Source organism: Canis lupus, chromosome 34, assembly GCF_003254725.2.
Source record: "Canis lupus dingo isolate Sandy chromosome 34, ASM325472v2, whole genome shotgun sequence".
Taxonomy (NCBI): Eukaryota; Metazoa; Chordata; class Mammalia; order Carnivora; family Canidae; genus Canis; species Canis lupus.
The window spans coordinates 8,569,673-8,589,725 of NC_064276.1; the positions used below are offsets into that span (position 1 = coordinate 8,569,673).

The 20,053-nt window shown below is 39.2% G+C and overlaps 1 long non-coding RNA gene across 2 annotated transcripts in view; it reads right to left on the minus strand.

The window, feature by feature from the left end:
* Positions 1-385: 385 nt before the first annotated feature.
* The window catches only part of LOC112662816 (uncharacterized), a 79,235-nt gene continuing 59,567 nt past the window's right edge, over positions 386-20,053 (minus strand). Inside the window, exons 3-4 of one of the 2 annotated variants that reach the window (XR_003138858.3) lie at positions 5,681-5,859; positions 386-1,254 (exon numbers count right to left, since the gene is read on the minus strand). This is a non-coding gene — a long non-coding RNA (uncharacterized LOC112662816). Of the gene's footprint in view, positions 1,255-4,640; positions 5,860-20,053 lie in introns of those variants that run through there. The other variant, XR_007408258.1, reaches the window with a different exon arrangement.

Consider the following 20,053-nt stretch of genomic DNA (forward strand, 5'->3'; position numbering starts at 1 on the left):
AGTGATACATTATTATGCAGTCATACAGATTGTCATCTTGGATTTTAAAAATCCAGGCAAATTAGCAGAAATAAGCAGACCCTTTACCCCCACAAAGAAGAAGAGAGGAAGATTAAAACAAAAAAAACCTTGGAACAAATTGATTAAAAAATATCAAACAGAAGAAAGTATAGTGTCAGCATTAATAATAATTAAATCACATTTCGAAGCCCAAATTTTTGAATGAGAAAAAATGGTTATACAACTAAAAATATATATTACAGACATAATTTATATAGTCCTTTATGCACCATCCTTATCACATGCAAAAAGACAATTGCAAGAAATGCAAATATGAATTAATGAAAATAAAATATTTGAAGAATTTAATTGATGTATCCAATAATCAAAAATCAAAACATATATTTAATTTAATAATGAAGCTAATTACATACACACATATGTGTATAATTAGATATAATTTAACAATGATCAGAATGTATAAAAATTTAAGAAACATTCTTGTAGGAACTAAATTAATAACTCATTGATGAATGGAAAGTACACTGCACTCAATAAAGACAGATTAGTGGGCGGGGGGATGGGGTAACTGGGTGACGGGCACTGAGGGGGGCACTGGACGGGATGAGCGCTGGGTGTCGTACTATATGTTGGCAAATCGAACTCCAATAAAAAATATACAAAAAATATACAGACAGATTAGATACTTGGAGAGAGTTCAATAGAAGAGTCTCAAATCAAATTACAGAGATAAAACTGAATTTCAAAAGTGGAGAACAGAAAAGAGATGTGGCATATAAACAACTGGCCTGGCAAACATGTAGTCAGGTTCCCAGAATGAGAGAAGAAAGAGAATGGAAAATAAGAACCATTTGAAAACAGATACCTAATGTCTAAAAGTTGTCAAATCACTAGGCTGTCCACCTGAAACCCATGTAACACTGTGTGTCAAGTCTACTCAAATTAAGAAAAAAAGAAAGAAAGAAAACAAAGACACCTAAAACATTTTTAAGTTGTCTTACAGATGTCAACCCACAGAGTCTAGAAGCTCAGGAAACAGTAAGCTGAATGAATAGAAAGAAAGTGTCACCGAGGCCGTACGAGTGAAACATAAAACTCTTGGCTAAAGAGACAGCTTGAAAGCAGGCAGAAGAAATGTGATACATGTCCTTCAACGACACAGCAATGAGACCCAGGGCTGATTTGTGAAGATCAGTAATGGAATCCAGAAGACAACAGAACGACTTAAAAATCCTGCAGGAAAAGAAACAGAAAACTGTCAACCTGTGATTCCACACCCAGCAGATTTCCTTCCTCTCCAGCGGACAGGGCGATGGAAGCTTCCCAGACCAATCTGCCAGTGTACCTGCGATGTTGGACACTCCAGAGCAAGTTCTGAGCCTGAAGGCAGATGGCCCCAAATCGAAGGGCTGAGGTGGCAAGGGTGTCACCAGATAGGATATGAGTCACTGGCCCAGCTGACCTGGTTGTGACACCACAGCACCAGGATGGCGGATGGCCTGGCAGCAGTGGGGAAGGACGGCATCCTTCCCTCCTGCTTTATACAGTATTTCTACCTGCAGCCCAACTCCGTGGTCTCTCATGAACACCAATGACTTTTTAAAAGTTAAGTGTTCTTTAAAAATCTCCAACAAATAAACATGGAAAGAATGACAGAATTTAAAAGTAATATAAAAGTGCTGATTTAAGTACTGATTGGAGACAATGATTATGAATCATTGACAAAATGTTTGGGTGAATGGTTGATGGTAACTTCATGTTATAGACTGAATTTTTGCCCCACTCCCACCCACCCCCCACCTTCGAAATTCATGTTAGAGCCTAACCTCCAGTGTGGCTGGACCTGGCACTAAATCTTCCAAGGAAGTCACTGAGGTCAAATGAGGGAGGTCATAGGGATGGGCCCTGATCTGATAAGATTTTTGTCCTCAGAAGAAGAAATATCAGCCAGAACTTTGATCCTGGACGTCCAGTCTCTAGAACTGTGAGAGAGTAAATTTCTGCTGTGGAGGCCACCCAGACTGACTGCCCAAGCAGATGAAGACACTGGGCTTCTGTGTGATGCTTCCTCCCCCCACCCCATAGGAAGAGTGTACAATGAAGGGATGAGGCTGTCACCACCCTAACGCAGTGGCTAGCATGAGTAGGATGTGTCTTCCGATGTGATTCGACATCAGCAATTCAACATCACCTATGTTTTGTCGTGTAAAAACCATTATGTAACATTAAACATTTAGATTTAATTTTCATTTCATGAAAATATGGGAATGAAGAACAAATTAATTGACCCTGGGAGGAAGCAGAAACAAATTGTAGCAGTGGCTCTTTCTACAGAACATTGAGCTAAGTTTCTTTAACAATCAGTTAAAGAAACTCTCTCTATATATGTATGTGTGTATATAAAGACTAATGAAGTGTCTTTATATACACTTCATTGTGTGCCCAGGCAAGGCCAATCCCCCCACTGGCTTGTTGTTGCCCTTAGAATGAAGTCCAACCCCCTCACCATGGCTTCGGTACCCTCCCGGTACCCGCCTGCCTCTTTCATGGCTGTCCGTATCACTCTTGCTCAAAAGGCTCCCAACGCATTCTATATTTCTTGCTCCTGCCACAGGGCCTTTGTGTTTGCTATTACTCCAACTGGAAAGCTCTAGCACAGGTCTTTGCAAGATTGTTTCCCCTTATAATCATGTAAGACATAGATCGTGTCACCATCTCAGACACCTTCTCCAACAGCCCAACGTAAGTACCTGTCCCTGGGTTTTCTCTTGTGCTATGTGTTCCCTCCTCTCCTACCTCATTTCTTCCTCCTTCTTCTTCTCCTTCTTCTTTGCTTCATAGCAGTTATTAATGAGATATAGTTTATTGTTTATTCCTTTATTGTCTTTTCTCTCCTTTAATATAAGCCCTGTGACTGTTCTGTTCATTGGCATGTCTTCCTCACCTTGAACGTTGTCTGCTGATACCTAATAGCCTCATGCTGAGATTCAGTGAATATGTGAATACAGGTGGGACTGAATCCAAGGTGGACCCCATGATCTGTACATATTCCTTCCTTTGTGTAATTCCCTTCCTTTGAGTCTGGGCAGAGCCTGGGAATTACGTCTTAAGTAACAGAATATGGCAAAGGTGCAGAGGCGTGCATGACTATGTATACATAATTACATGACGAGATCACCCAATATTTTGGGGCCACCCGGCTTGAGCCTGTCTCTCTCCCTTGCTGTCTGGGAAGAAGAAAGCTGCCTGGGGGAGACCTGGCAAGGTACTGTGGTTGGCCTCTAAGACTCTGGGTGACCTCTAGATAGTAAATAGCCCGAAGCCCTCGGTCCTACAGGTGCCAGGAAACCACATCCTACAATGACTTGAGAGAGCTTGGATGTGGTTACTTCCCCAGTTGAGTCTTTGATGAGATCTGAGGTGAGGCCCACACCTGGACTGCAGCTCCTTGAGACCCTGAGACAGGACTGCCAGCTAATCTCTACCCAGACTTCAGATCCACAGAAGTCGTGAGCTAAGAAAGCAGTGTAAGTCACTGTGGCTGGGGCCTTCCTGTATGCAGCGGTAGTGACAAGCACACTGACTTACTGGAGACCTTACAGAGATGTCTGCAGCATTCCCTGGAGGCCATGAGGGCTGTTCTGGCTAACAACACTGCTGGCTTTCTAGCTTAATCCTGTAGACCCTTCAGACCATCAGTGAGGGCTGGCTTGATGCCATACAAACCTAGATAGCTTTATAAGAACCAGGTGTGATGCCTCTGGAAGACAGGAAGGAGAATTTGATGTATTGTCTCCATAAGTGCTCTCCAAAAGGACCTCATCCTAACTGTGGTAGGAGAAAGGCCATTTCATGTACCTTTCCCTGGAATGGAAAACTAATTTTTGACCTCCTTTGACAGCTTTTTTGGGGGAGTGGAGGGAAAACGACTCTTATTATTAAAATGTCATTCATTAACTTATTAATTTTGGAAAACATGAATCAAATAACATAAACGCAAAGTGCATATTTCAAACTCAATTCTAAATTCTGTCTTAGGAGTTTTGCGAAAGAACAAAATATACGCTGACCACAATTCAAGGCTTCGGCTACGTCTCCATGACTCCGAGAGTGATAGGAAGGCTTCTCAGCAGTGCGTATCCACTTCCTCCTCTGGGTCAGGTCTGCATTCAGCACACTTTTTAGTCCGTGTCTCATAACAAACGTGGGCCTTGGAGAGCCTGCAGCTGCTGTTGACAGGATGTGTGGGATGGCCTGGTGGTGGAATGTGGAGCTTGCTACCCGATTGTCCCCCAGGTCCAAGAGCCTGCAGAGCGCACAGCTGCTACGGCGACTGAGGGTCAGTCTCTGTTCTGGTGCTTTCCAGAGGACGAAGGCAGGGAGACAGTAAGGGATTAGCAGTGTGTTGGCCAGCCAGTGGTAACAACTCGAGCAGAATCAGATGTCGGAGCACACGCATGTTTGAAAGCTTGCAGGAAAATAGCCCCTTCATAGAAATCAGATTGACAGCTACATTTTTTTTTAACTTTGATCTCAGGGAGCTGGTTTAACTCCCTGGTAATAAGAACATTTTTTTTTTCTTTTAATGCAAAGCTTTTTTTTTTTTTTTTGGTATCTTACTATATTTGCTTAGTCGCTTCTTGTTCCAAGATTCTCATGTTCAGAAACTGTATTTTATTTATCTTTGTAAACTTCCCAGGATCATTTGTTGTTGGATATAGATAAATAGAGTGGATGCTCAAAAATATCATGAGTGCTCAGAAATGGGAAAAAAAGAGAGAAAGAGGAAGGAAAGAGAAAGGAGAACAGAAAGAAGGTAAGGGGAGGGCAAGAGGAAGGAAGAAAAGGAGAAAAATATATTCCATAATTACAAACAGAATTTTCTGGAATATTCTTAACATTTACCAAATCTCAACTACTGCTTATTAATGATATCTTTTAATATATTTAACCACAAGAGACACTAGGTACACTAAAGCATTTCAAAATGTGTGAAGAAATACCAATTTAGTGAAGTGAATGATTCCTAAATAAAAATAGAGATAGGCAAGTAATAAGCAGTGACTTTCCTTTTTTGCAAACATTATAGAGTAGGACGGTATTTAAAAATACCTACAAATATTGATGGACATAGTAAAACCTGTGAATACTGGTATTTTATCATTATTAAGATTACATGCTTATTTTTAGTAGTTCTTTTTTATTTTTAGTAATTCTAAAGTCTGTTTCATATAGCTGCTATTATTATCTACTATCTAATTCTTTTTTCTTCCACTTTTGTTAAATCATACCCCAATTTTGGCCTGGAGTTTAGGACATTGTAGTATATTGTTTGGTTTGCTCCAAAACCCACAGAAATCTGTAATAGGGAAGGGTCTCTGACTGAGACCCGACAGGCATGGCGTTTGATGGCCTGGAAGCATTCAGTGAATTTAGAGACAGTGTAGGTCCAGCAATCAAGATGCTTCTTGCAGGATCACACATTTCAGTGTTTGGAAAGCAACACCACCATGAAATTGGTGAAGAGTACACTAACTGATAAGCTGAGTCTAAAAACATCCATGTAATATATAATGGGCTCTTTTTCCTCTCTCATTGGTATATATTTGAAAACCTTTAAAAATATTCTAGAAAAAAAAATGGATGTTACATTCTTTACCATTTGCTTTAAAAAGGATTTTCCACTCGTTCATCTCCAGAAGGTCATCTTTGAGATGTACAAGCCAGCTCTTCATTAGACCCCCTCTTGCATTCATATTTAACTTTCTTTCATTCGGTGGCCTTTATTAGCTGAGCTCCTGCAGCTTGTAGCACACTTTAAACAGCAACACTGGGAGGCTGTAAATGCAGAATAATGTATCAGGACTCAAATTTGCATGGTCAAATGTCAAAAAAATTAGGCCTTCCCCAGAACCATGTCAAGAGAAATAACATAAGTGGGCGAACTCAACAGCAGGCACGCCATTATCATTTAGCGCAAGCTGTCATCACTGCCAGCGAGTGGAAGCAGTGGTCATTAGCTGGAACTCTGCCGGGGGACGTTGCAATTCTTCCCTTTCCTCTTTTTTTTTAAGATTTTTATTTTTTCCCCATCATCTGACAGTATTTCACAGAACACCGCAATGCGATGTTGCCTCCCTGACAGGAAAGTCAAGAGATGGGGGATGGCACCTCCAGAGCAGGGGAGCCAAGGGGTGAGGGACCCAGGCTCGTCCACTGTCAGCTGGAGGGTGCAGGAAGTGCATTACCTATTGGATAAATACTCATTAAGAGTAATCACTTTATTTCAGCTCTGTAATGACATTAACAAGCTTGGAATACAGGGAATTACATGAGTCAGAACAAATAATTGAATATTCTACTGCGGAGGGAACAGAGCCCACGTCTGCCTTCATGTCATGCCGTTTCTGAAGCTAGCACAAGCATGCAATTAGATAATAAGCTTAAACAGCATTAAATTGGCACTGCTCATACCACCACTGAGAAAAAAAGAAGTATTAATTGTTCAACTCTCACCTGCTTGTAATTGCACGCCACGCAAATGCTAGTCAGGCTGCCCTATTTTTATTTAAATGGACTTATACACAGGATTTAAACAAACCAATAAAAAAGGGCACATAAAGAGAATTTGAAGAGGAATGTAAGAAAGGTAAAAGAAGTGGAAGCAGATGCTGATGAGAAACCATATTAAGGCAGGAGGGCGGGTTCCTCTTTGAAAAAAAATAGAGAATGATGAAAATTTGGCTAAAATTTTAAATGTAATAATACGAATACGTGTCCTACGTCTTTTTCTCTTTGCCGTATTCTAGCAGACAATTTTCTTTCAGAGCTACCATCACATCTCCTGAATATTTGCACTGAGGAGAGAGTCCCCCAGTTTGGCATAATTAGTGCAGCAAAGTGCTTGGGCATGGATGATAATATAAATGCAGATGTGGATACAGATGCAGATACCGATAGAGGTACACACAGGGATACAGATGTAGACACAGATATGGATGCACATAAGGATACAGATGTAGATGCAGATAGAGATGCACATAGGGATACAGATGTGGTCACAGACACGGATGCACATAAGGATACAGATGTGGTCACAGATATAGATGCACATCTGGACACAGATGTACGTGCAGATAGAGATGCACATAGGGATACAGATGTAGACACAAGCAAAGATTCACTTACAGATAGAGATGTACACCCAGACATAGGTACACATATGGATACAGATATGGATTCAGATACAGCTATAGACTTGGGCGTCCGCGTAGATACAGGGCTGAGGCGTACACAATGCTGTACAATGTTGGTACATCATTTTTAATCACAAAAAATGTTAAAGGTAAGTAAGGCTTTCAAATGGAACATATGCTTCTGTGTTGGGTAGACAGGGGAAGATGGTAGAAAGCTGGTAAACAGCATGAGCCACTTTCTTAACTTGTTTAATTTATTAGCAAATCAGAATCCTAAAAGATGTAAGAGCTGCATTTTTGACACCCCATCCCAGTGCCACACAAAGGCAAAGGTGTCATTTGGTGTCCTCCACGCCCTGAGCGTGAGTTAACCCGATGTGATGCATCAAATTACAGGAGCTGTTAGAGAAAGCCAGGGAGGGAGCTCAAATCGCTGCCTGCGCTGGCCTCCTCACAGAGAGGACGGTGTCTCCCCTTCCAGAGTGTGCTGCTGAGATCAGAGCAGGCTGAGATGAGATGTGAGAGTCAGGGCTCTAGGGATGGCAATTTGGGAGCTATCAGTTTATAGCTGGTTCCGACCATAACTCCAAATCTGTGTGGTTATTCAGACGAGCCAATCAGCACTGTATATTTGATAGGCAAACTCAATAATCATTTATAATCCTGACAGGTTAAGGGTCTCCAAGGCAAGCCTTAATATACACAATGGGTTTGAAAATAAGAGAAAACAAATAAAGAAATCTCTATATTCCTGAGCAAATGTCTTTTCTTTCTCTAGTCCTACAATCTTCCAATCAGAGGTTTGCTTCATCATCCCCATCCTCTCAGGACACACAAAACCATTTTCAATCTATTTTTCTAAGTAGACCACCATCCTGGCCTTCATCTCTGTGTCTGTCTGTAGCTTATGTGGGTGTTTGGAAGTTATGCTTTAATAAAGATGGGGAGAAAGGGAAACCAGAGCTGACCTGAAGACACTTAAGAATGTGTCAATAAATTTAAGATTGAGGACTAAACTGGAAAATCGAGTGTTTATCACATCTGTCCTATAAAATAACTTGAAATTGTGAGAAGAAAGATTATCCACCAGCCCAATCTTTTTGAGGGATTAACACCTAGCATATTGCATTGCTCATGGTAGGTACCCAATTTATCCTAAAAGAAAAAAAAAACACATATCCAGGTAAAGGACATTCTTCAAGTAGAAAACTGAAATTAAAATTAGCAGCAGCAAGAATTCTCCTCTCATCTTCCTTCTGTTCCTTCTCTCTACTTTCCTTTTGCTTTTTCTCATGCCCTCCTCTCATTATAAAGCAATTTTAGTTTCAGCGCAGTCATAATGAGAGTCCATTCTATGGGACCTTAGCTTACACAAAATGCATACTAAGTATATGAAGAACTGTGTTAATTGCAATTTAGTCAAAAAGAACGTGAGCATTTATTGATTATTTAGTAAGAAATATTTTCAAGTATGTACGTTTCTGTTGGGTTCACAAGATTCATGAGACAATGATGAAAGAATAAAAACAAAACCAAGCGTTCCATTACATCAGAAAAGAATTCAGAATTAATTCCACTAAAAAGAGTTATTTATGTATTCAGCCAATAAATGTTGATTGATCACCTTCTATGTGCCCATACCAGGCATCACACTCTGTGGAAGACATAAAACACACTGAACTTCCTTGAGGACTTTTACTCCCTTGGAGGAGCCAGATACACACAGTGAGATGCGAAACATGGTATTCACTGTGATGGTTCTTTTTCAAAGAATTCTTTGAAAAAGAACCATTCTTGTCAAGATGACATCAAGAGACGTGACTTTTGGCAGCAAAGATCTGCGGGAGAAGCAGCAAACAAATGACACGAGATAATAAGACAAGAAGGACAGGACAAGAGAGAAGCAAAAGGTCATGTATCCTCCAAGTGACCCTTCTCCATGACCATCCCACGTAGTCCTCAGACTCTGGATCTTCAGAAGGATTATTAGAATTTGCACATCCTGGAGACGCAGAGGCTGAAGAATTCTGTTATTACTTTTTTTTTTTTTAATCACCACAGAGGAAACAACAGCATTCTGTGTAGATGCAGAAGCTTGGAAGAGAAAGGGTTGCTTCGGGTGCTCAGTACTTTCTAGAAGGTGCAGAAGGCTTACTGACTGCAGAAGAATTGCAGCTTGACTCAAGTGTGGGATGACCCATGTTAAAACTTTACTAAGTCCAGAGCCTTAGAAAGAGGCAAACTGGGATTGATTATTTCGTGCAGTTAGAGCAGTTTGTGCAAAGCCATGGAAGCATAAGAAAATGTGTCTTCCAGCTCGATATTGCTGTATAGTTCATGAGGGGAAATATCATGGGTGAGGATGGTCTATCATCTCGTGGAACTGGGATCATAATTTTTCCTGAAGGGGGTAAAAATCTATGATGAGTTTAGAGTGAGGTGTGAAGGCGAAGAGGCCGTCTTGGTTAAGCTATCCCATGGTAGACATCCCAATGCACAGAGACTGAAGGAGATGAGGTCAGGGCAGTCGGACCAGGAAGCAAAGTACCCAAATAGCCCTGGGGAATTTGACTCTATTCATCAAAAAAATATTTTATTTTATTTTTATTTTTTTTAAAGATTGTATTTATTTATTCATGGAGAGGGAGAGAGAGAGGCAGAGACACAAGCAGGCTCCATGCAGGGAGCCTGACGTGGGACTCGATCTCCGGTCTCCAGGATCATGCCCTGGGCTGAAGGTGGCACTAAACTGCTAAGCCACCAGGGCTGCCCAAAAGAAAGATTTTAAAAGAAGCATGAGCAGTTTTGGAAGTTTGGAACATGTTAAATTTGAGACAGGTAGACGAAGAAATCATCTATCCAGAAAACTCCTCTGCACCCACAGGAGACAATATGTGATTGGCCTCACACCTTTCCACAGCTGCATTCAGTTTCAGAGAAGAGATACACACTCTCTTCCCACACTTACCCCATCTTTAAAGGGAAAGTCCTTGATGTTTTGCAATTGCAAATGGTGGTGCCCACGTCAGCCGACACCTGTAGTGGTTAGAACTAAGTGTGGCTCTGACCGACAGAAAACACAAAATGCTAGTGATTTTGATAAGATGTTTCATTCTTCTACATGACAAAGGAGTTTGGAGGTAGACATCCCTGGGATCCATGGTCTTTGGTAAGCAAGGGGCATTCTACCTCTGCTCCACCACTGGTGCCAAAACCTGTGTGCTTCCAGAAGGCTGCTCGAGCTCTGGCCATTGCACCTGAAGGGGGAGGAAGGCTGTGCCAGCAGCACAGCTTTTGGTTATGCCGTGATCCAGAACTCAGGCAAATGGCCACTCCTGGCTATGAGAAGAGAGGAGAAATGGGATTTTTGTTCTGTGTGATCATGTGCCCAGCTAGAGATTGGGATGTCCATTGTCAGGGATAGGAGAAGATTGACATGAGGGGAAAACCAGCAACTTGCTCTTCTATCTTTTCCTAGGCTGGGGGTTGCTCCTACTCCTTTATGCAAATAATTTTTTTTCTGTAGATATCAAATAATTTAACAGAAACTAGATATTTTTAATGAAACCAAGAAGATCTCAGATAAAATATAAATCTATGTCAGTCTTTTCAAAACACTTAATCAGGCCAGCACAGTCAGAGCAGCATTGGGCAAAGCCTCAGAATAGGCTCATGGTCTATTCTGGGCACTGTCTGTGCCCCCGGCCCAGGGACAGAGCCAGCGTGGGGCTGGGAAGCCAATCTCGCACAGCTGGATCTCCGTGCAGGTCATGATGTAAGCTTTTTGCTCCAGGAGCAAAGTCATGGCCAACATTTTCAAATGGGCACTATGCATTCTTTTGACATTTACAACGGGGGATAAAAAGTAAGGCTCTTCACTGAAAACTGGTGAGGGAAAGACAGCCTTGGCCAGTGTGGGCCTGTCAGTGGCCCTCTGGGTATTGTTGGGGTACCAGGGCTGTGGCTGCAGACTCTGGTCCAGTGGACTTCTTCCCAATTCTGTGGGATGGAACTCGCCTGTATTCATATTCAAACATCAGTGTGTTTCTGCAACTTGCTAGCTGTGCCTTTGGGCAAAATGGCATGGCAGGACTTAAATTCATTGTCCGCATTTTTGTACAAATAGTAAATTTGTTTGCAGACATGACCTCTGTGTCTGAGGTCCTCGGGCCCAGCTGCCAAGTGTTCAAAGTGACTGTCAAGATATGCTATCCAGGGAGCCTCAGGGGTGGATGGCAGGGTTTTGTTTTATTTTGTTTTGCAGATGTTGAGCAGCTTTCTCTTAAAATGAATATTAATATTACATTATATTAATAGATTATTATATTAATAGATCCTCTAATTTTAAATATGAAGCAAAACAATTGAAGGTGAGATATAAACCAGTCCTTGTTCTCAGGTGATATGATTGTCTTCATGGCAAATGCAGCAAAATCTGAAGGTAACTGTAAGAACTAACTGGAGAGCTCAGAAAATTGTTGGATAAACTATTAATATACAAAAAATCAACTATACTCTTAAATATAAGCAGCAACCAGTTGTAAAATGTGATTTAAAAAATCTCACTCAAAATAGCAACAAATATACATATGAATAAATGTAACTTAAATACACATAAAAGCTTCATTTTAAAGACTGAAAATTTATTGAAAGACATAAAGGAAGACACATAAATAGACATCTTAAATTAGTGGATGGGACCAGTATATCATTTTTTCTCCAATCTATTCAACATGTGTAATGAAATTCACATCAACTACTTCATATTTTGCTGCAAAACTGGATGATTGCATCCTAAAATTTAGTAATAGTCGAACAGTGGCTAAGATAACTCTGAGGAATCATAAAGGGAGTATCTCGCCTCATCAAACAGCAAGAATAATTGTAATGCTGTGCTATTTAATGCCATGTAGGAATTGAAATGAACAAATGAGCTGCTTGGACAGAATAGAAGGTGCAGGAACAGAAACACAAACACACATTTATATATTCATATATGAAATGAACATATGGCAGATAGGACCCTGCAAATCAGTGGGATAATTGGCTATCCAAATGGAAAATTAAAATTAATTGAATTATAGCTATATTAAAGACCTAAAAGAGCAAAACCAAACTTCAAGTTGAATAGGGAGATACAATGTGTTCTCCACATGTGGCAGGGTTTTTCTATAAGGCATCAAGAAAGGAAAGAGGGGAAAAATAGGTTTTCACTATATTAAAATAAGTTGAAAATTTCTGTATAACAAACATTCTCTAAACTGATTATACTGAAAAGTCACAGAGTGGCTACAGGCTATGGAAAGACCATCCCCATGCATATGACAAACAAAAATAAGCTTCCATAATAGGTAGCTTCCCTTTTTTTCCCAAGATTTTAGTTTATTCATGAAAGACACAGGGAGAGAAAGAGGCAGAGACGTAGGCTGAGGGAGAAGCAGGCTCCCTTGGAGGAGCCCAATGCGGGACTTGACCCCAGGACCTGAGGATCCCAGGACCTGAGCTGAAGGCAGACGCTCAACCGCTGAGCCACCCAGGTGCCCCATAAGGTAGCTTTCCTATAATGCAATATTTAGAAGACCGGATGCAAACCCTTATAATGGCTGTGAACCTGAAATTTATAGGAAAAGAAATCTGAAAGGACCAGTGGGAATGGACTCATCATTTGAGTAGCATTCAGAAGAGTTTCACTGCTCTAAAAATCCTCTCTGCTTCACCTATTCATCCTACCCACGACCCAAAGCAACTGGTGATCTTCTTAAAGATCAATTATAGGGGCACCTGGGTGGTCCAGTTGGTTAAGTGTCCAGCTCTTGATTTCAGCTCAGGTCATGATCTCAGGGTCGTGGAATTAAGCCCCGAGTGAAACCCCACTTTGGCCTCCATGCTCAGCACAGAGTCTGCTTGTTTCTCTACCTCTGCTCCTCCCCCAGTTCATGCTCTATCTCTTTCTCTCTAAAATAAATAAATAAAATCTAAAAAAAAAATCAGTTATAGTTTTGCCCTTTCCAGAATGTCATATGGTTGGAATCACACAGTCTGGCTTCTTCCACTTAGCAATAGGAACTTTAAGTGCCCACATGTTTCTTCACGCCTTGATGGCTCATTTAATCTTATTGTTGAATAATATCACATTGCATGGGTGCATCCCACCCTGTTTCTCCATTCCCTGATTGTAGGATTCCTTGGCTGCTTCCAGGTTTTGAAGATTATGAATAAAGTTGCTACAAAACTTTCTTTGCAGGTGTTGTGCGTATGTGAATTTATAGCTCCATTGGGTAAATACCTGTAGGCTCACGATTTTTGAAATATGTGGTAGGGTGACATCTAGCTTTAGAAAAATCTGTGAAACTGTTTCCAAGGTGGCTATACCATTGTGTACTATTTTATAAATGGTGAGAGTGTCTCTTACTCTGCATCCTTGCTGGCAATTGGTATTGTCAGTTTTGTTTTGTTTGATTTTAGCCATTTTAGTGTGTGTGCAATGGCAGTTCATCATTGTTTCAGTTTTCACTTCCTTAATGACCTATGTCTTTTCATATGATTGTCTGCCATATGTGAATCTTCATTGCCAAGGTATCTCTTCAGATCATTTGCACATTTGTAATTGGGCTGTGTGTCATTTTTTAAAAAATATTTATTTATCTATTTGAGCGCATGCACATGAGGTGAGGGGAGGGACAGAAGGAGAGGATGAGAGAGAACAGACTTCCCACTGAGCACAGAGCCCAATGAAGGGCTCGATCCCATGATCCTGAGATCATGACCTGAGCCGAAATCAAGAGTCAGATGATCGAGCCCTTGAGCCCCGCAGGTGCTCCTGGATTGTGTGTCTTCTTATTGTTGAGTATAAGACTTCTTTGTATATTTTAGATAGAATTCTTTGTCAAATATGAATTTTGCAAAATATCTCTTCTCAGTCTATGTATTATTTTTGTCAACCTCTTAGCAGTTAAGTTTCATAGTACAAAACTTATTTTTTGTAAAAATAACAACTTTTCCATTTTTCTTTTCACAGATTCATGCTTTTGATCCTGTATTTAAACACTTAAGCACCAAACTGAAGGCCACCTGGGTTTTCTCCTATGTTTGCTTCTGGAAGTTTTACAGTTTTTCATTTTACATTTAAGTCTATGATACATCTTGAGTTAAGTTTTTTGAAAAGTGTGAGTTCTGTGTTCTCCCTCTTTTCTTCTTTTTCTCTCCTCTCTTCTCCTCTCCTCTCCTCCTCTTTTTTTCTTTTCTTTTCTTTTCTTTTCTTTTCTTTTCTTTTCTTTTCTTTTCTTTTTTCTTTCTTTTCTTTTCTTTTCTTTTCTTTTCTTTTCTTTTCTTTTCTTCTTTTTTCCATAGAGATGTCCAATATTTCTGGCATCATTTTTTGGAAAGACTATTGTTTTTTTAATTGAGTTGCCTTCATTACTTTTTGAAAATCAGACATTGGTATAAGTCTATTTCTGGGGGCAGCCTGGGTGGCTCAGCGGTTTAGTGCCGCCTTCAGCCCGGCGTGATCCTGGAGACCTGGGATGGAGTCCCACGTCAGGCTCCCTGCATGGAGCCTGCTTCTCCCTCTGCCTGTGTTTCTGCCTCTCTCTTTCTCTCTGTGTCTCTCATGAGTAAATAAATAAAATCTTTTTAAAAAAGTCTGTTTCTGGGATTCATTGATCTATATCTCAGCTTTTACCAATACCAAACTGCCTTGGTTACTATAGCTTTTTTGGTAAGTCTGGAAGCCGTATAGTGTCAATCCCTCAACTCTATTCTTCTTCATTACTGTACTGGCTCTTCTGGGTGTTTTGCTTTTTGATATAAACTTTAGAATTGTTTAGCATAAAATACCATGAACTGGACAGCCATGGTTTTATTTTATTTGGAATTGTGATCCATCTATCAAGTTGGGAAGAATTGACAATGAAACAATGTCTAGTCTCCCTATCTATGAATATAGAATGTTTCATCATTGACTTATTTTGTGTTTCATCCCAAGTATAATTAACATACAGTATTACATTAGTTTCAGGGGTACAAAATAATGATTCAACATTCTATATATTTCTCAGTGCTCATCAAGATAAGTGTACTTTTACTTCACATACCCTATTTTACCCATCCCCCCTCCATCTCCCCTTTGGTAACCACCAGTTTATTCTCTGTAGTCAAGAGTCCAGTTTTCTGTTTGTCTGTTTGTTTTGTTTCTTAATTTCCACACATGAGTGAAATCATATAGTATTTATCTTTCTCTGACTGAGTTATTTCACTTAACATTACCCCCTCTACATCCATCCATGTTGTTGTGAATGGCAAGATTTCATTCTTTGTTATGGCTGAGTAATAGTCCATCAAATATATGTTCAGCATCTTCTTTATCTGATCACTTACTGATGGACATTTGATTTGTTTCCATATTTTGGCTACTTTAAACGATGCTGCAATAAACATAGGGTTGCATATATCTTTTAAAATTAGCATTTTTTTATACTTTGGATAAATACCAAGTAGTGGAAACACTGGATCATATGATAATTCTATTTTTAATTTTAGTGAAAACTCCATAGTGTTTTCCATGGTAGCTAGACCAATTTGAATTCCCACCAACAATTCACTGGGGTTCCCTTTTCTACACATCCTCGTCAACACTTGTTATTCTTTGTTTTTGATTTTAGTCATTCTGACAAGTGTAAAGTGATATCTCATGGTTTTAATTTTCATTTCCCCGATGATTAGTGATATTAAGCACCTTATCATGTTTTCCATCTGAGTATCTTCTTTAGAAAAATGTCTGTCCAGATCCCCCGCCCATTTTTAATTAAAAAAAAATTTCAGTGTTGAGTCATATAAGTTCTTTATATAGCTTGGATATTAACCCCTTATTGGATATGCCATTTGTAAATATCTTTTCCCACTCAGTTGGTTGACTTTTTATTTTGTTGATAATTATCTTTACTGTGCAATTTAGATCATTGGTTTTCTTTGGTTTCATTAATCAGAATGTTGTGTTTTTCTGAATATAAATTATGTAGACATTTTATTAGATGTATTTATAAGTTTTATATTTTTGTGGTAATAACATAAATGAATAATTAATTTTGATTTCAACTTTCAATTGTTTATTTTTGGTAGATAGGAAAACAATTGAGTTTGTATATCAACCTGGTATCCTGCAGCTCTTGTGATAGTTACTTATTAGTAACAGGAGTTTAATTGTTGTTGCAGATGTTGACTTTCTGGGATTCTTTACATAAACACATGAAGACAAAAAGTTTTATTCCTTCCCAATCTGTATATCTTTTATTTCCTCTTCTTAATTATATTAGTTAAGAGTTCTAGTACACTGTTAAGTAAGAATAGTTGGAGGAGACAATTTTGCCTTGTTCCTGATCTTAAGAGAAAAGCATCTAGTTGCTTTCCATTAAGTGTGATGTAACCTATATTCTTTTTGTTTGTTTTTTGAATGTTCTTTACCATATTGAGGAAATTTCCCTTGATTTCTCTTTTCCTGAGTGTTTTTATCATGAGTGGGTATTGGATTTTGTCCATTGCTTTTTCCATATAAATTAATGTAATCATATAATTTTACTTTCTTACCCTGTTGGTTCATTACAATGATTGATTTTGAAATGTTGAACCAGTCTTATATACTTGAAATAAATTCTTCTTTGTCATCCTGTATAGTTATTTCTATAGGTTGGTGGACTTAATTTGCTAAGATTTGTATCTATTAGAAATATTGGTCTGTAGTTTTCTTTTTGTACTTCTTTATATTGTTTTGGTATTAGAGCAATGGTGCCTTCATATAATGAGTTGTGAATTTTCTCCTTTGTTCCTATTTTTGGATGGCATTTTGAAGAATTCATATGATTCCTACTTTAAATTTAATGGATTCACAACTGAAACACTCAAAGCCTGGTGCTTTCTTTTCTTTCTTTTTTTTTTTTTTAATAGAGAAGGCCTATTTATATTATTTATCCTGTGTGAATTTTATGATTTTATGTAATTTTTATGATTTATGTAATTTAATTAATGGGCACATCTATATTATCAAATTTATAGGTACAGATTTTTTTCTAATATTCATTTATTATTCTTTCATCATCCATCAAATCACTAGTGATGATCCCTCTTTAATGTTGATATTAATAAAATATTCATCAGTTGTTTTCTTTGTTATCCTGGGAAGAATGCCATCAATTTTATCCATCTTTTCAAAATCAGTTTTGGTTTAATTGACTTACCCTATTGTTTTCCTATTTATAATTTCATTTATCTCTACTTTAATTTTTAATATTTCTTTCTTCTACTTGCTTTAGACTTAAATTGTTCTTCTTCCTTTGGTTTACTAAGATGGAAGATATTCTTACTTATTTTGTGCATTTTCCCCTAAAATAATCATGTAATGCTATAAATTGTCCTCTAAATACTGCTTTCACTGCATTGCACACATTTTGGTAAGTTGCCTTTCCTTTTTCATTTAGATAAAATATTTTTATATTCCTCTTGAGACTTTTTACCCATATGTTATTTAGATGCATATTGTTTAATCATTAAAATTTTAGTAGTTGCTTCAGATTTTTCATTATACATTTATATCTAAGTGTACTTTCATATAACACTTTGGTTCACAGGTAACTTACATACGAATATTCAAAATTCCTCCTCAGTGTTATAAGAAAATAACATTGTTGTCATGTATTACACTCATTCATATGCTACTGTTACCCAGTACATTTCCACTGTTACTTTGAACAATCATGTATGGTCCAATGATATCTTACTACTTTATTAAACACTTGATCCTTTTAAAAAGGTTTTTATCTTTGTTATGTTGTCTAGCTTTTGATTTGTCTTCAGCAGGAAGTTGGGGCCAAATTACCTAGTACATTATTAGCAAGTAGAAGCCAGCATGTAGCTTTTCTCAACTTGATGGCATTATCTTTTTAAATTTCTCTCACTCTCTTTTTTTTTAAGTATACCCTATACCCAATGTGCGTACTAAACTCACAACCCCAAGATGAAAAGTCACATGCTGTACTGACTGAGCCAGCCAGGTGTCCCCAGTGGCATCACCTTAATATCAATTCCATGAGCATGATGAACAACTCTCTCAATTTATTTTCCTGTCCTGGTTTTACCACTGAGAGCTCCATGTCCAAAGAAACCCCTCAGTTCTGGGCAAACTGGGGCAATTGGTGTCCCTAACCAATACACAAAACAAAATCTCTGCGTAGAGCAATCGGGAGCAATGTCTGCTTGGTGCAGGCTCAGGCTTTTCTCTCCTTTATACATGTTAGCGTCAACTGTGTTCTTTATTCTGCCTTCCTTTTGGTTGTGAGAATGTGATCACGGCCTCTTTGTCTTCTTCCCAACATCTCTGCTAAATAGTCTCAATGCCATTCCTACTGATGAAGCCTGAAACATCTCTTTTCTACAATAAAATAGATTTTACTTGTGACCAGTTATATTCAATGAAAGCACCTAGACTTGTAGTGGAACTAGGGTAGATCTGGGATCTCTGCTGCTGAAGTTTGGCAGCCTGTTAGAGCACTAAGGTATCACTGTGGCTCTTTAGACAATTCTCAGTCCTGCCTCTCTCCCTTTTTAACTTCACATTCTTAGGAGACCAACTGATCAGAGAGCATGTGCCAGCTGTGCACCCTGAGTAGCTCAACATTGCCTGGGGCGGCAGGGGTAGAGTGGAGTTACATGACACAGACACAAGTGACACGAGAGGGTCTACTCCCATGCATTAGGGTGAACCAGGCTCTACAATAGCACTTAGACCAGTGGTTCTCAAAGCATGCTCTCCAAACAGTATCAGCTGCTCCAGTGCCACCTGGGCATGTGTTACAAATGCAAATTCTTGAGCCCTACCCCAGACCTACTAGATAAGAAACTCAAGGTTGGGCCCAAACCAGCCCTTATGATGATCTGCATACATGGTCAATTTGAGAACCTATTTTCCAGAAGACACTTTTGACTTTGTGACCCTGCCTCTACCATACTACATTTTATTTTCCAATAAACTAAGAAGAGAAAATAATTGAATAATTTTTCTCAATATTGAAGAACAAAGAAGTATAACCCTAATCCTTGTGATAGTGATCACCCCTTAGCCAGCAAGTGACCTTCTACAGAGTAGTATGTAACAACAGTATGAGCTAAGAAACAGAGCCATTCCAGAATTCCCTGAAGCTGGATGCTCCTGGGAAGTGCAATGCATGAAACAACCCCTGGATTCTCTGGTCCATGGCCCTTTCCATACCTCCGTGTTGTGAAGTGGGTTTCTTGATCAGATTCTGTGCTGTGTGGGATCAGACAATCCATAATACCCTGGAGAATGGGGTTAACTGAGAATCTACTGGTTGGAAAGACAAACATTCCCCCATAATAGGTAGTCATCTCTATGAAGACAAACCTCTGGCCATTGCAGAATGGAAGAGGTCCAGTGTAGTCTCTTTACCAGACCATATCCTGGCTGGTTGCTGTCCTCAAGGAATAGTGCCATAGTAGGGGATCAGTGCTGGTCTTTGTGCCTTGCATGTTGGATAGTAGCTAAATCAGTTTTGGAAAGTGCCAGGTCCATGTAACCTTCAGGCAAGAAACTCAAGGTTGGGCCAACCTTGGTCCACGTAACCTTCATCTCTACAATCATGAAGTCTATTCACATGCCTATTTTGCAAAGTCTATGTTGGCTAATGATGATGGCTGTTCATGTTGACTCTGAGTTATTATGTCTACTGGGGTATTCAACGTCTCTTCCATGATAGATACCTTCCACTGGGCATGAGCAAGTGATACAAATATCTTCACATATTGTGCTCGCTCTTGTATATGCATTCATC